General features: G+C 37.3%; 1 long non-coding RNA gene across 1 annotated transcript; it reads left to right on the forward strand.

Annotated features, from left to right (window-relative positions):
• The first annotated feature begins 6,842 nt into the window (after positions 1-6,842).
• Positions 6,843-18,653, forward strand: LOC115272149. The gene is made up of 3 exons (XR_003900273.1): positions 6,843-7,071; positions 15,483-15,625; positions 18,047-18,653. It is a non-coding gene; the product is annotated as an uncharacterized LOC115272149 (long non-coding RNA).
• Positions 18,654-18,761: the final 108 nt, after the last annotated feature.

The raw sequence follows: 18,761 nt of genomic DNA on the forward strand, positions 1-18,761 counted from the left end.
CCAGAGCTGAGGATAGACCAGACACCAGAAGGGCAAGACTAGAGTTTCCAAAAAGGAACACAGCAGTGCTAACCTTGATTTCTGGTCCAGTAAAACCTATTTCTGGCTTCCCACCTTCAGAACTGTAAGATGAGACATTTGTGTTGCTCTAAGCCACGAAGTCAGTTGCATTGGCAGACAGGACACTCGTGAGGCCCCTCTGCTTTGAGAGGTCTGAGATTTCCACAGCCAGAATCCATTTGCTTCATTGGCTCCATGTGACTTGATACAAACTTTTAGGTAAACTCTTCTTGATGTGAACCACAACATTTAGAAGCTAGCATATGAGAAAAAAAAAACAACCTTTTTTTTCCTTAATTCATTGGACTCTTGCTTTGAAGAAATTGGTTTGGTATCTGGTGGATACAGGAAGGCCAAAAAGAGATGATGTTAAGTATAGAAACTAACCTAGATTTTCTTTTTTGGGCAGTTAATTGGCTTAAGACTCTGGTCATTATTTAAAATTAAGTGCAAATTTTTATCTAAATACTTTCTTAAGGAAATTAAAATGGCAGAACACAGATCTGACTCATGAGGTAAACTATAATTAAAATATATGACAAGAAAAATGGAATAGAAAATACAGATTAGAAATTACACAATGTAAAATTTAGCATTGCTTCTTGATGTTTGGGATTGCTACAGAACAAGAGATTTCTAAGAGGGAGCTCATGAGATACTTCTAGCATTTTCTTGTAAATAGGACAAAATTGATGGATATATTTAAATGATCTTGACTCTGTCAGCTTTAATAAGAATCTTAGTCTCTAAAACAATGACAAATTATATGTTACATGGAGTCTGGACTGAATGCTAGGACCTGGCATCACTGGTGAGCAGAATTCTGAGATGGCTTTCAAGATTCCTGGCCCCAGCATGTGGGCAGGACTAACTCCAATGGTTAAGTTCCGTACCTTATATGACAAAGCTGAAAGGGGGTGCAGGCATACTTAAAATCTCAAATTAGTTGACTTAAATTGTTTAAGTTTATTTATTTTCCCCAGGGTTGGCGGGGGAGCAAACATGTGTGGAGGAGGGGCAGAGAGAGAGAGAGAGAGAGAGAGAGGGAGAGAGAATCCACAGCTGACTCCTCATGGTCAGCACAGAGCCCAGTGTGGGGCTCAGACTCATGAACGTGAGCTCATGACCTGAGCAGAAATCAAGAGTCAGATGCCTAACTGACTAAGCCACGCATATGTTCCTCAAGTAGTTGACTCTAAATAAAAGCATAATTATCCTGGGTGGTTTAATTTGATGAGGTGAACCCTTGGAGGAGGATCTTTGGAGACTCTTTGTTAAGAGACTAGAGAAGTTCTCCTGTTGGTCTTGAGGAAGCAATCTGCCAGAATGAGCAAGGGGCCAGGAGTAACCCTAGTGTCTAAGTGCAACCTCTGAATAACTGAGACCAGGAGAATAGACACCTCAAGAAAGAATTTTGTCAGCTGGGAAGAGGTTTATTTTAACTGCATTATGTTTTGCTCACATAATCTGAATGTACTTGACAATGACTATAATTTATATGCAGAAGGAACTTGCCACAGTGACTTGATAAATGCCCCCAGAGTTAAAACTTGCTGTCTCTACATTATTTTTTGCTTGCAGGATTATCTCTATCATATAATAGACTAATTAAATAATTAAGAATTTGAATATTATTTTCTACATAAATTGAGACGGGCAGTGTAATATTATTTTGCTTATGGTTGAAAAAGTTTAAATTAGCAAAGTTTTTTCTTGAAACTGAAATTGGAAGGTGAAATGTATAATTGGTCATTTATCTGGATAAAAGCAATATGACAAAGGTGAACTGAGATATAATATAGCTTCACTTTAAATTTTATAACTAAAGGAAATGGACTTTAGCATTTATTGATAATAATTATTTATAAAAGAAATAATTATTGATATATTTTCAAACAATTCAAGGAATTTAAGAGATTTTAAGAAATATAGAAATGTATATAGCAATTCTTAAGAAAGCATTTGAAAAGGATATGATAGGAAAGAGGTAGGCACAGGAGACCTGGTCAGCCTCCTGGCTAAGCCATTTAGGGGGTTGATAAATAAATATATTTATAAAAATACTATTCATGTATATGCGCACTTTCTTATGTCAGGACCCTAAGAGACACTGGGATATTTCCAACCATTTTGCAGAGACACTAATAAGTGATGACCTGATTTGGAGCTAATGATTATTATGACTCAGTAGATGAAAGAAAAAAACAGGATACAGAAGAGCTGATAGTTAATTAGAAAACAAAAAGTAACAATTATAAAGTTGATCCTCGTCATAAAGTTGATCATTCATTAACTGAAAGATGGTGTGCATGAAAAACTCACTTCCCCTGGGTTTCTCCCTCACACCTGACATTATCATCACACATAATGCTTCTGAAACCGGGTATTTTTTTTTTATGAGAGAGTGTGAGCAGTTCGTGGGGGAGGGGCAGAGAGAGAGGGAGAGAGAGAATTCCAAGCAGGGTCCTCACAATCAACACAGAGACTGACTAGGGGCCCAATCCCACACACTGCAAGATCATGACATGAGCTGAAACCAAGACTAGGTGCTCAACTGACTGAGCCACCCAGACGTCCCTGAAACCTGGTCTGTTTTCATTTATTTGTTTTCCCACACCAAGAAATTCTGCAATGTAAGTGGGTTACTTTCAATTTAAGATAATTATAATACTAACTGCAGTTAACCCAGACCCTGCAGGTTAAGGGCTCAGTACCATGGGCTTCAGATGCCAATCCCAAGTAATGGGTCTCCAGGTTACTCACAACTTCTGTCGAACCTGGTTACAAATTAAAGTTTCCCATAACTCCTCCATTGGATTCAATTATTTGTAGGAATAGCTAACAGAACTCAAGAAAACACTTACTTACATTTTCCCATTTGTTATATAGGAAATTTTATGATACAAGGTACAGATGAATAGCCAGATGAAGAGGTAACATAGGGCAAAGCCTGCAAAGGTTCCAGAAGACAGGAGATTCTGTCCCCGTGGAGTTGGGGTACACCACCCTCCCAAAGTGTGGAAGTGTTTATCAGCTTAGAAGCTCTCCATATCATGTACGTGTGGGGCTTTTATAAAAGCTTGATCCTACAGACATGATCAATATTTACCTCCATTTCCAGCCCCTCTCCCTTCCCTGGACATGGATGACCAGGTCCACTCAGGAGCCCATAGACAGTTACCTCATTAAACAAAACAGAACAAAACAAATCAAAACAAAACAAAACAAAACAACTCCACTCCTATCTCCTTGGAAATTCCAAGAGATTTGAGAGTTCTGTATCAGAAAACAGGGTCAACCACCAAATATTAGAACAAAATATGCTAGTGCTCTTATGACTTAGGAAGCTACAAGATTTTCAAGACCTCTGCACGAGGAACTGATGACTGATGTTAGAACAAGAGAATCTCCTACCCTTCTATCAGTAAGATTGAGTTCTGTATTAGGAACAAGGAGACAAGACAATATACATTTCTTATTATTTCACAGGTGGGAGGCTTAAGGACAAATAATATGAAGCAATGGAAAAGGAAATTCAATTCCAAAATGAATCTAATAAGCTTATAAACAATCCATTTTCTCAGCCTAATCTTTCTCTGTCATGTTGAGCTGTAATTTGAGACATCTGTTATTAATGATATGTTTCCCAAGAGCATGAATATGGAGATGATTAGCTAGGATTGCAAAAGCATGTTGAGGTGATTTTGGGGACAGGACTTGCTATTGAAGGTGGATGTCAGGAAAGAATCTAGCAGAGGCAATCAGATCAGATGAGGAAGCATGATCATCAAGTTAAATGTCTTTTACTGGAGAGTCTAATGGACTAGAGATCCAGCTATAAATGTATCATCTACATAAAATATAAAAATGTCAATAGAGAAAAAAATTTAACATATCTTCATTAAGGCCCTCATTTTGACTGGAAGTTAATTTTATACAGAGTTAATAGGAAAGCTTGATGGGACCTTTCCTAAATCCCACTGTTCTGATGGGATGTGTAACAGAAACGTTAAGTCTGCCATGAAGATTACAGATATGCCAATCCTAAATCAATGCACCTTGAAAATATTGTGTAAGAATACTCTATGAGCAAAAGCTAATAGTGTTTTGGGAAGATTTTCATGTATGGAATAAATTGGTGTGAATATGAAATCCACTATCTTCTATACTAATCCTTAGTGTTAGCTTAAATCAAGGTGCAAGCATTTTTGAAACCATCAACATAAAATTTCCTAGTTTCCAATTGAAATTGAAATTATTTAAAATAGGTCTTCTGAATTGGTATTTATATGTGTATTGAATGCCAAAGTGTAGAAGTCATTCTTTATGGATAGCAGGAGGCACAGTAGAGCAGGAGGAGTTGGAACACTGACCTGGCCTGGATCCCATCCTGCCCTTGAGAAGTTGAGTGACTTTGGGCAATACATATGTGAATTCTTTCAATGCCTGCTCATGTGTTAACTCTTAAAGATAAATATCTATATTGTGGGGATTAACTGAGGTAATGCATAAAAAAAATCATCCCACACATCTGGCACACAGTAATCCCTCAACAAACTACCTAATAATAACATACACCCAGAAGGAGAAATGGCATTGTGGGAAAATAAGAAACATGCAGTCCTCCCCAGACTAAATAAATGTTTAACCTTGAGCATGTCTCTGAGCCTCTCTGAGCCTCTCTTCCTTAGGATTCCTTCCACCTCATTGATTCAATAATTGGTTGAACATAAAAATATTTAGAACAATTAATTCAGGGAGAATGAAACTAAAGGTAAGCCCTGGGAAATGTTAACAATTTCTGGATGAATGTACAATCTTACAAATGACCTCACATAATTTCAAAAGGGATTAGTTTGAGGATAGGCTACTTATCTGACAGAAATGTTACTCCGAGGTAACTGGTCGTCATATTCTCCAATTCTTATCAGGAAGCATCATTATATTATCATAATTAGCCCACAGTAGGTTCTTAAGAAACATATACAAACTTTGTTTCAATTAGATATTATCCTCAGTTGCAAGGGACTTAGAAATACAAAAATAGCAAGATCAGATGTGGACGTGGAACCTCATTCTCTAATCCAACAACTGTTGCTCTCTCCACAGAACTTTCCACCCTGGAGAAGCAGCATCTTCTTGCGAAGTGAATCTTATTTCAACTTCTATAGCTAGTTTGGGAGAGTTCTATTATGTATGGGTCTTAGCAATGAAAAAACATTAGAGAATCATAAATATTAGTGAAACATTAAAAAAATTATGTCTTTATTTTATTTTGAGAGAAAGAGATAAAGAGTGAGCGGGGCAGGGGCAGAAAGAGAGGGAGACACAGGATCTGAAGCAGGCTCCAGGCTCTGAGCTGTCAGCACAGAGGCTGATGCAGAGCTCAAACCCAAGGACTGTGAGATCATGATCTGAGCTGAAGTCAGATCCTTAACCGACTGAGCCACCCAGGCACCCCTAGTGACACATTTTATAATCAGGAACCTGGACATAGAGGTCACTATCTTTTTATTCAACATTGTATACTTTACTATCTGGCATAATTAAGTTAAGCAAAACAGACAACCAAACATAAACAAACAAATGACACTGTAGACATGAAAGGAAACAAATCAAACTGCAGTTATCAGAAGATTATATACTGTCTACACAGGTGTCTTTTAATTAAGAGATTTTAGTAATGCTATTTAAAAATTAGAAAATGTACAATCTTTAATAACATTTCTTCAGGCCAAAAAGTAAATTTGAAAGATAACAGGAAATATAAAATATATATAAAATAGATAGTGATCATTTTCTTCTTAAAGCTCTTTAAGTCCTTGGGGGCAGGGGAGACAAATATCTCTATAGAAAAACTACAAAGACCTCTATTAGACTATATCCTTCATTGCAATGCTCAGTATACAACTATCTTTGCTTCCAAAATTGATAAATGGAGTAAATGATTTTCTAAACAAAATTCTAACCTTACTTTGTGGAACTCGGTGTGATTATTCTAAAATTTACATGTGTGTTTCTCTTGCAGAAAAACAAAAGAATGAGACTTGTCCTGACAAAAATACAGAAACTAGTTACATCAAGGTGAAATTATTGCAAGATCAGGAAGAGAGAGAAAGGTCAGAGGCAGAAAATAAGGAGCCTGACTTGTTCCCATTACATAACATGTGGCCAAGCGGGCTCCAGCATCTGTGGACACACAAGGGGCTATGGAACTGAACTATCTGAGTGCACATATATTTAAAAATTAAAATCTTACATTTAATCATATAGTGAGTAAAAAACAACATAAGAATTAAGGAGAAACATGACAGTGAAAACTTTATACCTTGTGGAAGACAACACAGGATTGTGTCACAACCTTGGTGGTAGACAAGATTTCCTCAAAAAAACCTAAAAAGGAATAGTCATAATGAATGATTGATAATTCTGTTGTAGGCTAGCTTATAGAATGTAACAGGTTTAATTTCCTCTGGAATGTAAGGGGTTAACTTCTGGAATGTAATGGGTTAACTTACTGAATGATTTGTTGCAAACTATTCCCCTGTCCCCTTTTCTATGGTCTGACCAAGGCCACAACTACAGAAAATTGCTTAGTCACTGCCCCATTCTGATTGGTCCTTATTGTCCCACTGTGATTTGGTCATTAGAAAAGCAAAGAACAAACGTGATAGGTTCCCATCAAAACTGGTGATCAGCATTTACAATGTAATTGGTTAACACAGAATCCTATGTATTCCTATACAATCTCAATGTATCCATTGTTTGGGGCCATTCTCTGCTCCTTACCAATTGGAGTTCAGGTGTGGCCCAGCCATGAAGAAAGTTTTGCCTCACCTCAATTTGGCTTTGGTGGTCTCTTCAACATCAGGCTACAACAGATAGAGGTTCCACTGAGATCTGAAGACCACCTCAACTCTGGAGCCTGAAGCGGAAAAGCTAGGGGAGTGCTTCCTCTGGAGAAATGTTCCTTGGTCCCTGCCTTCCATCCTCAGACTTGGCTTAAGTAAGGTATGCGAGACAGTGCAAATTGTCTGTTATCTGTTTTGTTTTCTGTTTTTCTGGCCAGATTTGGTTTGTAGCTTGGAGGGAAGGTTGAACTCAACTTACTTCCCCCAGGCGCCGGTGTTTGGAGATGTCCCCAGCACCATTTGGGTCTTGGCATTTGGGGCCTTCAGGCCATTTGGGGCTTTTGGGCCATTTGGATTGCCAGACCATTTAGGTTGGGCACTGATCACCCTGACCATTTGTTTTGTTCTGTGTATCCTGTTGTCTCTGGTGACCCAATGTTTAACCTCTGTCATGGGTCAGTCTCTGTCCAAGTCTTGTTCCGCACTAGATTGTATGTTGAAGAACTTCTCTGGTTACAGGTAAAAGAGGAAAAACTATGGCTTTAACTTAAAGCCAGCCTGACTTCTGCCCGAAGTCACTAGACTTCTAGACGGGCTAGACACACTGCCCAAACTAGCCCCCAGAGGGCTCCTGTAATCTTAACCTTGTTTTTTCTGCCTTCACCTTTCTGTTCCTGCACCTACCTGGGTGTGATATGCTTCATTGCCTTCTCCTCCCACCCTGAAGGCAAGGGGCAAAAATGCACTCCCAGGGACATCTAGGCCTTGGAAGCCAGGGAGACACCCTTGTCTTTTCTGCCACCCTGAAAATGGCGCCAGTAATCTGTGAGAGTCACCTGTCTAAACCTCTGGAGTTAAGCTAGTTTATCATCTGAATTTTAAATGCACATGTGCTTTTGTCTGCGGTATTAAGTGGAAGGTTGAAAAACACCACTTCCCACCCCAGGGCCACCAAGACGACAATTGGACCCTTTAGTAAACCTGCAAACTTGTTCTGTGGCCAATTCTGTACCTGTTTTATCCTGTTGCCATTGTAGTTAGTTTTGATTTTGTCTGTAGAAATTCTATGGGGTTGAGACTTTGCAGAAAAGGAAACTTTCTTGGTTTGGCTGAAATAAACTCAGACTAAAGAGTATGCTAACTTTTTCCATGCCTTGGCCTAATAATTATGAGGACTTCTCCCTCATTTATTTCCCACCTCAATGGCTATAATGGGAACCTCAGAATGCAGAGTTTAAGGAAATATTCCCATGCAGCTGCCAAAACAAATTTTGTTTTGAGGAAGTTCCTTGTCTTCTCCAGACTGACATGAACTGCCTAATTTTATTTGTTAAAATAAGAAAAAGGAAATCTGAAATCTGCTTTTCTCTCTCTGATCTGACTAAAATTTAAACTGGGAATTTTTTTCTCTGCCTCCAGCTAATGCCTCTCCTTTTTTCTCCTCCCTCCACCCTAAGTGTTGCAACAAAAACCACAGAAATTAGATTTCTCCTGCCAACTTTCTAGGTTGAAATTAACTATGGGAAACAAAGTATCTTAAGTGGGTTCAAGTAAAACTCAGTGTTTAAATATGTAGGCTTGGGAGAATGACTTAAAGTAATGGTTATTTATGTCTCAGTATAGTTCTGGAAGTTCTTGCTTGCATAATAAATTGAGATTGAATTCATTGGTTGTCTGAGAAGATAAGAAGCTGAGTCACTCATTGCTAGATGTAGGTTTCTGCTTTTGACTTGTTGTAAAAAAAACTGAGGATATTTAAAACTGTTAAAAACCTGCTTTGTACTTAATTGCTCATAAATTTATCATCTAGGAAAACTCTGGTATAAACACTTATCATTTGGTTACCAAAACCCTCAATTGGAGAGTAAGGTTTCCTAAAAGTTAACATTCTGCTAAATGTACTTCAGATTGATGGAAAATAAGAAAAGCAACTCTGTATGCAGGAAAAAGGAGGAATATGAAGGAAAGATATAAGGAAGGATATTGCATTTTTGTGGAAGGTAAAAGAAAGCAATTTTGCCTGAAATAAGACTGATTGTTTGGAAAGAAATGGCTTAGGACAAAGTTTAGAGGCAAAGGAAAGTTGTAGAAGGTTCATGGAGGGAAATCTTTGGAAAGGAATTTTATGTGTGCTCAGGATGGACTAGGGTTGAAAATGAAGGGAATTTTAAAAGTACACTGGTATAAGGCTGAAACTCTGCTTTTTCCCCCTGTTCGAAAGACAAAGTTATCTTGGATTATTGATCTGCTCTTGATAATACAATGTAAGCAAAGGTTTTTCTCTTTTGGCTAATGAGAAAACCAAAGCTTCGGGTGTCATTTTTGTCAGGTCTTTGATTGCTTAGTTACAACTTCTCAAGGTAAAAGAAACTAGGTTTTGCTAATCACTATATAATGCTATATATTTGCCTTTGGGATCTTTTATTGCCACTTTGGTTTAATAAATGGAGTATTCAGATTTGTGATAACCTGTAATTCTGCTTCCCAGTATTTAAATGGTAAAGAAGGTTTTTGACCAATTAGGGCTTTTATTTGGGATGCCAAGTTATTTAGAAAAGCACTATTGTACAATAATAAAATTTATATTGTATTATATGGATAAATGCTGCAACTGCTCAAATATGTATTTGATTTCTGAAGTCAATGTTTTGGTATAAGGTCATTACTTAGTACTCTGATTACTGAAAGTGTTAAAGTGTCAAAAATTTCTTGTCAATGTTCATTTCTGAGATTTTGTCACAAGACGTGTTGTAAAAAGAACTTTTGGAATGAAAACAGGTTTTGCCATCTTTAAGATTAATACTAAAATGGGTAGAAATTTCCAGAGCTAAAAGCTGCATTCAAACTGAACAAGAATTTGGAACATGGGACTAAATGAACTGAGAAAAATTAGTTTTGTGACTCTTGTAGAAAATATTGTGGGTTCACTAATGTTTTAAGAAAACTTTCTCTTGAGACATCTATGATATACAGAAATGTCATAAAAGTATTTGTTTGTAAACTGAAGCATTCATCTTTTCTCTCTACCTAATCTGTCAGAAATTCAAAAGCTCCAAGTGAGTATTTTCTTTCATGGCAATTACAATTGTTTGCATAAGTTCAATAAGAATCTGTTCATTTTGTAGCAGGACACCATTAGAAATACTGGTTATTTTTTGAAGGCTTTGACTGGAATGTCTTATTTAAGAGTCATGCACAGTCTCAAAGGTGACCAGACAGCTTTAAGGAACTAAGGTTGACTTTCTGAAACATGGAGCCATAAACCCTCTTGGAAATGTTAGCTGTATACCTTGCTTACAGAGTTCCCAGCAGCCTCCCCAGATGAGTAAAGATCACTTCCTGGCAGGTGCAGGATCTTGGGAATCTCAGGAAGAGGAATTTGCCCAACTGAACAGGCCTGTCTGCTGGAAAGTGGTTGGCTTGGCTTCTGGCCTCGAAAGGTTACTAAAAGTTCAACCTGGAAATTCCTTATAAAAGGTCCCAGCAAAGCAAACTTCAAAAATCCTCATGAACTGTCCTTATTCTTGATGAGTTTATGTAAATAATTAGGCCAGGGTTGTTAAGATTGAGCTTGTTCCACAAATGCATTAGTCTCATTTTGGCAATCTTTGGAATTGAGGTTTTTTAGAGAGAAACACTGTTTCAACAATGCACCACTATAAATGTTAAATTCTGGTTCTGATTGTCTTTTGCCTAAACTAGACAACTTGAGGTAACCTTATAAATTGTTACAGTATTTCATGTATACACAATCTTCTGTAATTGTTATTCTGTAGGGATGATATTTAAAGGATGGGGGTCACCCCCCCCTTTCAAAGACTTAAAGATGGACTTCACAGATCTACAACTAAACAAAGAATTCAGTACTTATTAAAGTTTCAGGCATCACTCTGAAGTCAGTAGGCCAGCTCAAAAGAACCCTCAACCTGGTGAGGTGATTTGGATACAGTTAACCAGCTTAAAACGACCTTCAAAAAGATTCTGGCCCCTGAAATCTCCAGCCCTGCTCCAGCCACACCCCAGAAACTGGATGGTCTGTGCATAGCAGAAGCTTGAGAAACCACCAATCCAATAAGATAAACTGTCTTTACTTTTTGCCATCAGACTGGTAAATGTTGGTCCAGAAAGCTGGGGAACAGCAAAAAGTTCCTGTTTACATTCACCTTCAGTGGAAGATTCTGTTAAACTAACCTTTCCCAGGTATGATGATTATGGGTTACAGGTAATGCAGGAGAGCATTGTGTCTCTTGGGAATCCTGTTCTTGGAGGTTGCCTCCTTGGGGCTATGCTTCGGGTTTTATGGGGAATGACTGCCCTTCCCATGTGGCAGAATGGGTGCCTGTAGCTAAGTTTTTTGTGATGGTCATTGCTGCTAGAGCTGTGGCTTCTGCAGAGCCCATCTCCTAAGTTTAAATTTTCAGGACAGAGACTACATGGACAGATGCCTGGAGAAATAGGGAAACTTGAAGCTTTCCCCACTAGAACAGAGTCAGGCAAGATAGTAGCTAAGAAATTACTCAATGAATTGGTTCCTCGATTTGGAATCCCTATTGGTCTGGGGTCAGATAATGGCCAGACTTTCACAGCCCAGATATCTAAAATGTTGACCCAAAGCCTACAAACAGATTGGAAATTACATTGTGCCTATCACTGCAGAATCCAGGGCAGATATAAGGAACGAATAGAACTCTAAAGGAAACACCCACTGCAGTCAAATCTCCTGTAAAGGAACTCAGACCTGGAGATTGGGTCGGGATGCAGTATCACTTTCTCCAAACCTGGAGGCTTGCCAAATGATACTCATGTGGGAAGTATCCTCTACTTCTTGGTACCACCCTGGAACTTGGCTTGCCTGTTCATCAGGTTTAACCCCTTGTTTAAACCTCCATCTCATGAACCAGAGGTCTGATTTCTACATCTTAGTTCACCTCCTTCCTCAGGTTTTCTGCTTTTCAGGTGAAGAAGGAAGAAAGCACCTAGGCTTCATTCCCCAATCTTGGTTTAAAAGAGAACCTATTTCCACCATCCTAGTGCCTCCCTTTGTGGGGCTAGGAGTAACAGGATCTCTGGGAATAAGTACTGTTGTTTTCATTACAGGAGATAAAAACTTTAAACTTTTGAGTAGACAAATTGATCACGATATATCAGATTTAGAAAGGAATATTGATAAGCTATCTGAATCTGTAAACTCTTTAGCTGAGGTAGTACTCCAAGATAGAAGAGATATAGACCTGTTATTTTTACAAGAAGGGCTTTGTGTAGCTCTGGGAGAACAATGTTGCTTTTATGTCAATAATTTAGGACTCATCAAGCAGAGCTTGATCCAGATTAGACAACAATTGGAATAAAGAGAAAAACAGACAAAATAATGAAAATTGGTATGAGTCTGTATTTTCCTGGTTCCCTTTATTAACAACTCTCATAAGTGCCCTTGTGGAACCTCTTATTATTCTCTTCCTAATAATAACTATAGGATCCCTATAGTTTGATAAAACTACTTCAGTTCATAAATCAGAAAATAGGATCTATAAAGCTTATGGTATTATGTGGCCAATAACATTCCAATAGCCCAAAAGTCAGAATAATGTTATTCAAAGGTTTGAATAACTAAACAAAAAGGAGTGGGGATTGTTGTAGGCTAGCTTATAGAATGTAACAGGTTTAATTTCCTCTGGAATGTAAGGGGTTAACTTCTTCTGGAATGTAATGGGTTAACTTACTGAATGTTTTGTTGCAAATTGTTCCCCTACCCTTTTTCTATGGTCTGACCAAGGCCACAACTACAGAAAATTGCTTAGTCACTGCCCCATTCTGATTGGTTCTTACTGTTCCACTCTGATTGGTCCTTATTGTCCCGCTGTGATTTGGTCATTAGAAGAGCAAAGAACAAACGTGATAGGTTCCCATCAAAACTGGTGATTGGCGTGTTAAATGTAATTGGTTAACACAGAATCCTATGTATGTTTATACAATCTCAATGTAACCATTGTTTGGGGCCATTCTCTGCTCCTTACCAACTGGAGTTCAGGTGTGGCCCTGCCATGAATAAAGCTTTGCCTCATCTTCAATTTGGCTTTGGTGGTCTCTTCAACATCAGTCTACAACAAATTTGAACTTTTTTTCCTATTATTGGAGAGAGAGAGAGAGAGAGAGAATGGGCTGTATAGGGGCAGAGAGAGGGAGAGAGAGAATCCCAAGCAGTCTCCATACTGTCAGTACAGAGATCCATGCAAGGCATGAACTCACAAACTGTGATATCATGACCTGAGCCAAGATCAAGAGTTCCATGCTGAACCAACTGAAGTAGCCAGGCACCCCTGTAAAATATACTTAAAATAAAACAAAATTTTTTAAATATATAAAATATTTTAGTTGAAGGGGGAGGCGGAGAGGGGAAAAGAGGTGGTGGTAATGGAGGAGGGCACTTGTGGGGAAGTGCACTGGGTGTATTATGGAAACCAATTTGACAACAAACTATTTAAATATATATATTTTTTTAAATTATAGAAAAGTACCTACATAAAATTTTTTATTTGAAGGGAATGAAACTCACCCTGATTATGTGAGGTTAAAATCTCTATTTTGCAACTCAAACAGATTCATTTGGTATGGTTCCTCCTGTTATAGAAAGAGACAGATGCCAGACGTATGATTTGCTACTTTTCTCTTACTTTTAAGAGCTCTGTTACAGAAATTAGGTTTCAGGGTGGCTCAGTTGTTTAAATGACTGACTTCTTCCCAGGTCATGATCTCATGGTTCCTGACTTTGAGGCCTCTGTTGAGCTTTTTGTTATAAGCATAGATCCTGCTGCTTGGAATTCTGTGTTTCCCTCTCTCTCTCTGACCTTCCATGCTGTCTCTCTCTCTCTCTCTCAAAAATAAATAAATATTTTTTAAAAATCAAATTTTGGAATTTTAGGACCTTATATGTCCTCTGAATGATAACACTGAACTGTATCTTTGACCTCATCCATGTTATGTAATTTCACTGGATTGTCATCCTGATCCTTTCCTTTACACGCTCAGCAGGAAACCATAATTAAAAGACAGAAAATACTTTGTGTGATTGATAAGTAACCAAAGTCAGGCTGTCCAGGCCTATCTTGTCAAACAGCTTTCTCAGTTTTATGGCTCATTTTTGTAACCTAAATAATGAATAGAATCAAAACAAAACAAAGGGGATAGGTGTAGAAGTCTAGCTCCAGCAGGTCCAGGGCTCTCTGAAGGATGGAAGGTGTCAGCGAGAGAGAGTGTGAGAGAGCGAGAGAGCCTCAAGTTTCTTTCTGATCACCAGGCAGGCATCTCTGCACTGACTGGAGAGTCAGCTTTTTTAATGGTGAAAGTTACAAGGAGCAGAAAGAGCAGTAAATGATTTCTCATAGATAATTTTTACAATTTTCCAGAACATGTTACAATTCTAGTAGTAATGATTATCATAAAAACTTAGCTACAGGCACTCATGCTATCATATGGGAAGAGCAGGTATTTTACATTTTTCCCATAAAATGTATAAGACCAAGATTTACAAAACCTCAGGTATAGCCCTAAAAAAGCCACCTTTAGCCAAGAGGCAAGCAGCATTGTTTGTAAAGGTCAGTTTCTTATGAGTAAGGGTCATTAGGCTGTTTATAACACTAAGAGAAACTTCCCAGAAAAACAGGATTCCCAGGAGACATAATGCCTGCTCTCACAGTCCCAAAGACAAATGATACATTTTATCACAGTAGTGACTTTCAATTATGTCCAGGCCTACAAAGTAGTGAGTTATCAGTTAATTGCTCAGCTAGGTGGAAAATTGTATGTTGCTTACCTTAGTCACATTAGGATGTATCTAGTTTACTCATCTTTTCCCTGACCAGGTGCAATCATGATTCAGGGACAGGGAAGGGGGACAGGGCACTCCTGACACTTATCAGCAAAGCACTCCAAGGTTTGCTGCCCAAGCAGAAATGAAAGTTACAAGAGGGTAGATTTTGGTCGCTGCCTGGTGACAAGAGACCGTGCAAACTTACCCTATTCTCACCAGGAATTTTCACTCAACTGGTGAGTTCAGATAGCTCCCAACAGATAGGGATATTCCTTTGGGGATTTTCCTTTGAGGAGTATGATTATCAACAGTTTGTTCCCTGGATAGTTATTTTCTATCCCTATATTTGGGTCTCATAAATAAGGAAATTTCTGACATAGTTCACACATACGTATGACAGCTATTATCTACATAAATATAAACATTTGATCATCATTAACAAGATTTATTAAGTACTTGTTACTTGCCAAACACTAGAAAATAACAGGTTAAAGATACAGACCCTCCAATTATAATCTATTTGATATTATTTATTTGGTTGGGATACTGGATATTAGAGTAAAATCTGGATTTTAGATTAAATCAAAATTACTGGCTATTAGAGTAAAATCAAAGTTACTGTTTTAATTTATTCTCAGGTTTAAGATTTCTGATAAAGATGTACAGACCCCCAGGAAGCCCACAAGTGTTGATAACATAATGCTACATCCAGTAGGCAGCTCCCTGTATGGCAGCTTTGGGCACTGCTCTATGTCTACTTTCAGGTGACTGGCCCAGATGGCAGCCTGTGAGCTGCTCCCAGACACTTGGAATCAGATCTCTAGGGACATTTCCCCTCCTCCCAGCTTCTCCTGTTCATCTGTGTTCTGTAGCTGGAGGATGAAGAGACTGTTCATTTGCCTTCCAGGTAAGTACAAGTGAGCTGACATGTCTAGCATGGACTCTTTCCATTGTCCCAAGTAACAAAAGGTAACATTTGGGCACAGGGATGGAGGTATTAAAGGTACTTTTGGCTGAGAGGAAACATGCCTAAAAGTGAAGTACTTTGCAGAGGTCTCTGCTCTGAAAATGTATTAAGTAACTCAAGAAGTAATTGAAAGTGGCAAATAAATACCTTGAGAAATATTTTAAATTAACCTTTGGTATTCCCAAATAAGAAGGTAAATTAAAGACAGAAATCAGAAATTATGTTAATAAATTAATATATGAATAGGCTGTGAATAAGAAATAATGTCCTTTTTCTCATTTATTAATCAGAGATTAGGATGTGAAACTTTTCCTTAACAATCTATTGGTTGGCTTATTTTGGAAATTAAATGCATAAAGTCATAGAGTTTTTTCTTTTTATTATAATAATTCATTCTTTATATAAAATTAAAAAGTATTTGAGTCTCCTATCGCTTGATACCATACTACATTATACCATACCCCTATAAGTATGTCAATTCTAGTTTGAGAAGCCAAGATAAAGAAAGTAAGGCGGTGAGACATCAGTGGTTTACCCAAAGCGAATTACACGTACTTGAAAACTACTTCAAAACTCTGCCAACAATTTTTCTAGGAATGAGTGAGGAGACTCAGGAACACACACTGTTATTGGAAGGTACGCAGTGGACAATATCTCACATTGTATGAGCAGATTTATTATGAGTGGGCTGATATATTATTCATAGGGACATACTAAAAGATGGCATGAGTTGTAATTTTCTCCAGATGTGATGGAGTTATTTATATCTAAGAAATAGCTGTTTGAGTTATTTCTTGATTTTTATTATTTATTAGTGCTTTCTACTAAAGTTTTATGCATTTTAATTAACTGACATTTGGTAATGATTTCACTACAAGGATTATCTAATAAACATTTTGGAAGTGTTTTTATTTTTCTTTCTTTGATACTCAGCTAATAAAAAAGCATTTCTCAGACCTATTTTTCATACATGTCAATCTTCCCGAAAGTGGTGAGTGAAAGTAAGATCTTAAGTGCTTCATTAAGAACTTTGTTCTATAATAAATTCTCCTTAATTTCTGAAACAGTGTGTAAAGAACATAGACCATTCCAGTCTGCTCTACATTGTAACATATCTAGTTTAATTTCTGTCATTCTATTATATTTACTTTGCCCTAGTTAGCCTTTTAAGCAGAGTTAGTTATGAAGAGCCAAATTTTCAACAGATTACTTAACTGGGATTATGCTCACTGTCACACACTTTGCTCCAAATTGCACACAATTGTCCAAATTGTTATATTTCTGCCACATCTCCAGGTACCATGTTTGAGTTCCAAGCAGAAAAAAGGTAGAGTAGAACAGTGGAAAGAGAAAATTAGCATATGAACAAAGACCATCTCTTGTTAAAAAGCTTTTTGAGAAATCTTAGCCAGTAATTCTTGTTTATAATTTAATGGCTAGAATTATAACATGGTTCCTATAAGTGATGGAAAGTTGGGAAAGATGAGAATTCTTTAGGAACATGGCAATCCTATAGAGAGGGGAAGAATTGATCAATTCTGTCCATATGTAATCTATTGTAAGACAATATCTGTGGTTCCACATTCTGTAACATCGAATGCTGCTTCTCTCTACATGCACATACAGATATAAAGACTCCCCCTTTATTACCTTAAATTGAAATTAAGAAGTGAAATAATCTATATTCATATTTTTAAATTTTAGCTATAATGCCCAAAACTTACCTCGGTTTAAAATAAATAAGACTAACTGATAATAAAATAGTATGTAATTTTTCCCATTTATAAATAGAAATGTAGAAGCCATAAATAAGTAATCAGACATTTATCCCTATACATGACATCATCCCATGTATAAGTGTCCAAATGTAGATGTACACAAGTTTGTTGCCTTATATCAGAGACCAAACAAACTATGAAGATTTTCTAAACTTGGAATGTCTCTGACCATGATTCACAACAAATTAAAGCACAATCTCGATTGATTTACACTGAAGCTTTTGAAAAAACTTAATATGTAGTAAATCAGAGGGGGGAAATTTTCTACATGTACATAATGGAGTCAACTTTAGATGATTTTGAGCAAGTCCTTCCTCTAAACGTGTACCTGGGAACTTTTGCAATGTCTCTTGAACTCAGGATGATGACCTTTTGTGTGGGGTTGTCATGAACATTTGCCAGTGGTCTGATATCCCTAGTTCCTAGAGAGTAAATGCCAGTAAATCACACAATCTTCAAAATAACTGAAAATACTTGGAAAATGTCTCCTAAGGAGCTAGACAACCCCTCTAGAGAACTACTGGCTGATATGTTTTCTTCACAGAAAAGAGTTTTTTTAAGTGCTTGTTTTCTTTTGTTGTAGCTGGATTGAACAGTTTTGAGAACTCTGTGACCCAGACCCATCTCCAACCAGCGGGAATGATGGAGTCACACCAAACCACATGCTTCGCAGTACTGTTGACGCTTCTTCCTCCCTGAGGAAAGCCTTATTCTGCATTGTATTTTCTGCAAAAATCTGCTCATATATAAAAAATAAAATAAAAGAATCCTCCCTCAACCTCACTGTACTTGTTATCAGAAGTATTTCACTTACGAGGCAAATTGCTTGACTTCTTTAAACTTGAGTTTCTTTGTAGAAGTAGAAGAATTTATAGTAGTAATTCTAACACATGGTTGTCTGTACTGACTTTTAAATATATGTTATATTTTGAGGTGCTTAACACTGCACTTGGTAGACAGTATGTGTCTAATAAATGCTTTCTCTAATTGTTATCATTATCAGTGCCAAATGAATGGCCCTGTAGAGCTCTTAAGTTTTTTTTGTCTTGTTTTGTTTTACAAAACTTTCTTCCTTTTCTAGCCATACAGACCTTGAAGATCTTCATTTCTACATTAAGTTCATATTTAGCATACTGTGTAACTGATAGTGGACATTTAATAAATGCCTTTTGAAGAAAGCTTTTTTAAAATTTCTTTGGAATTTTATTTATTTTTTATTTTTTCCATAATATTTTATTGTCAAATTGTTTTCTATTCAACACCCAGTGCTCTTCCCCATAAGTGCCCTCCACCATCAC

This window comes from Suricata suricatta, chromosome 2 (assembly GCF_006229205.1).
Source record: "Suricata suricatta isolate VVHF042 chromosome 2, meerkat_22Aug2017_6uvM2_HiC, whole genome shotgun sequence".
NCBI lineage: Eukaryota > Metazoa > Chordata > Mammalia > Carnivora > Herpestidae > Suricata > Suricata suricatta.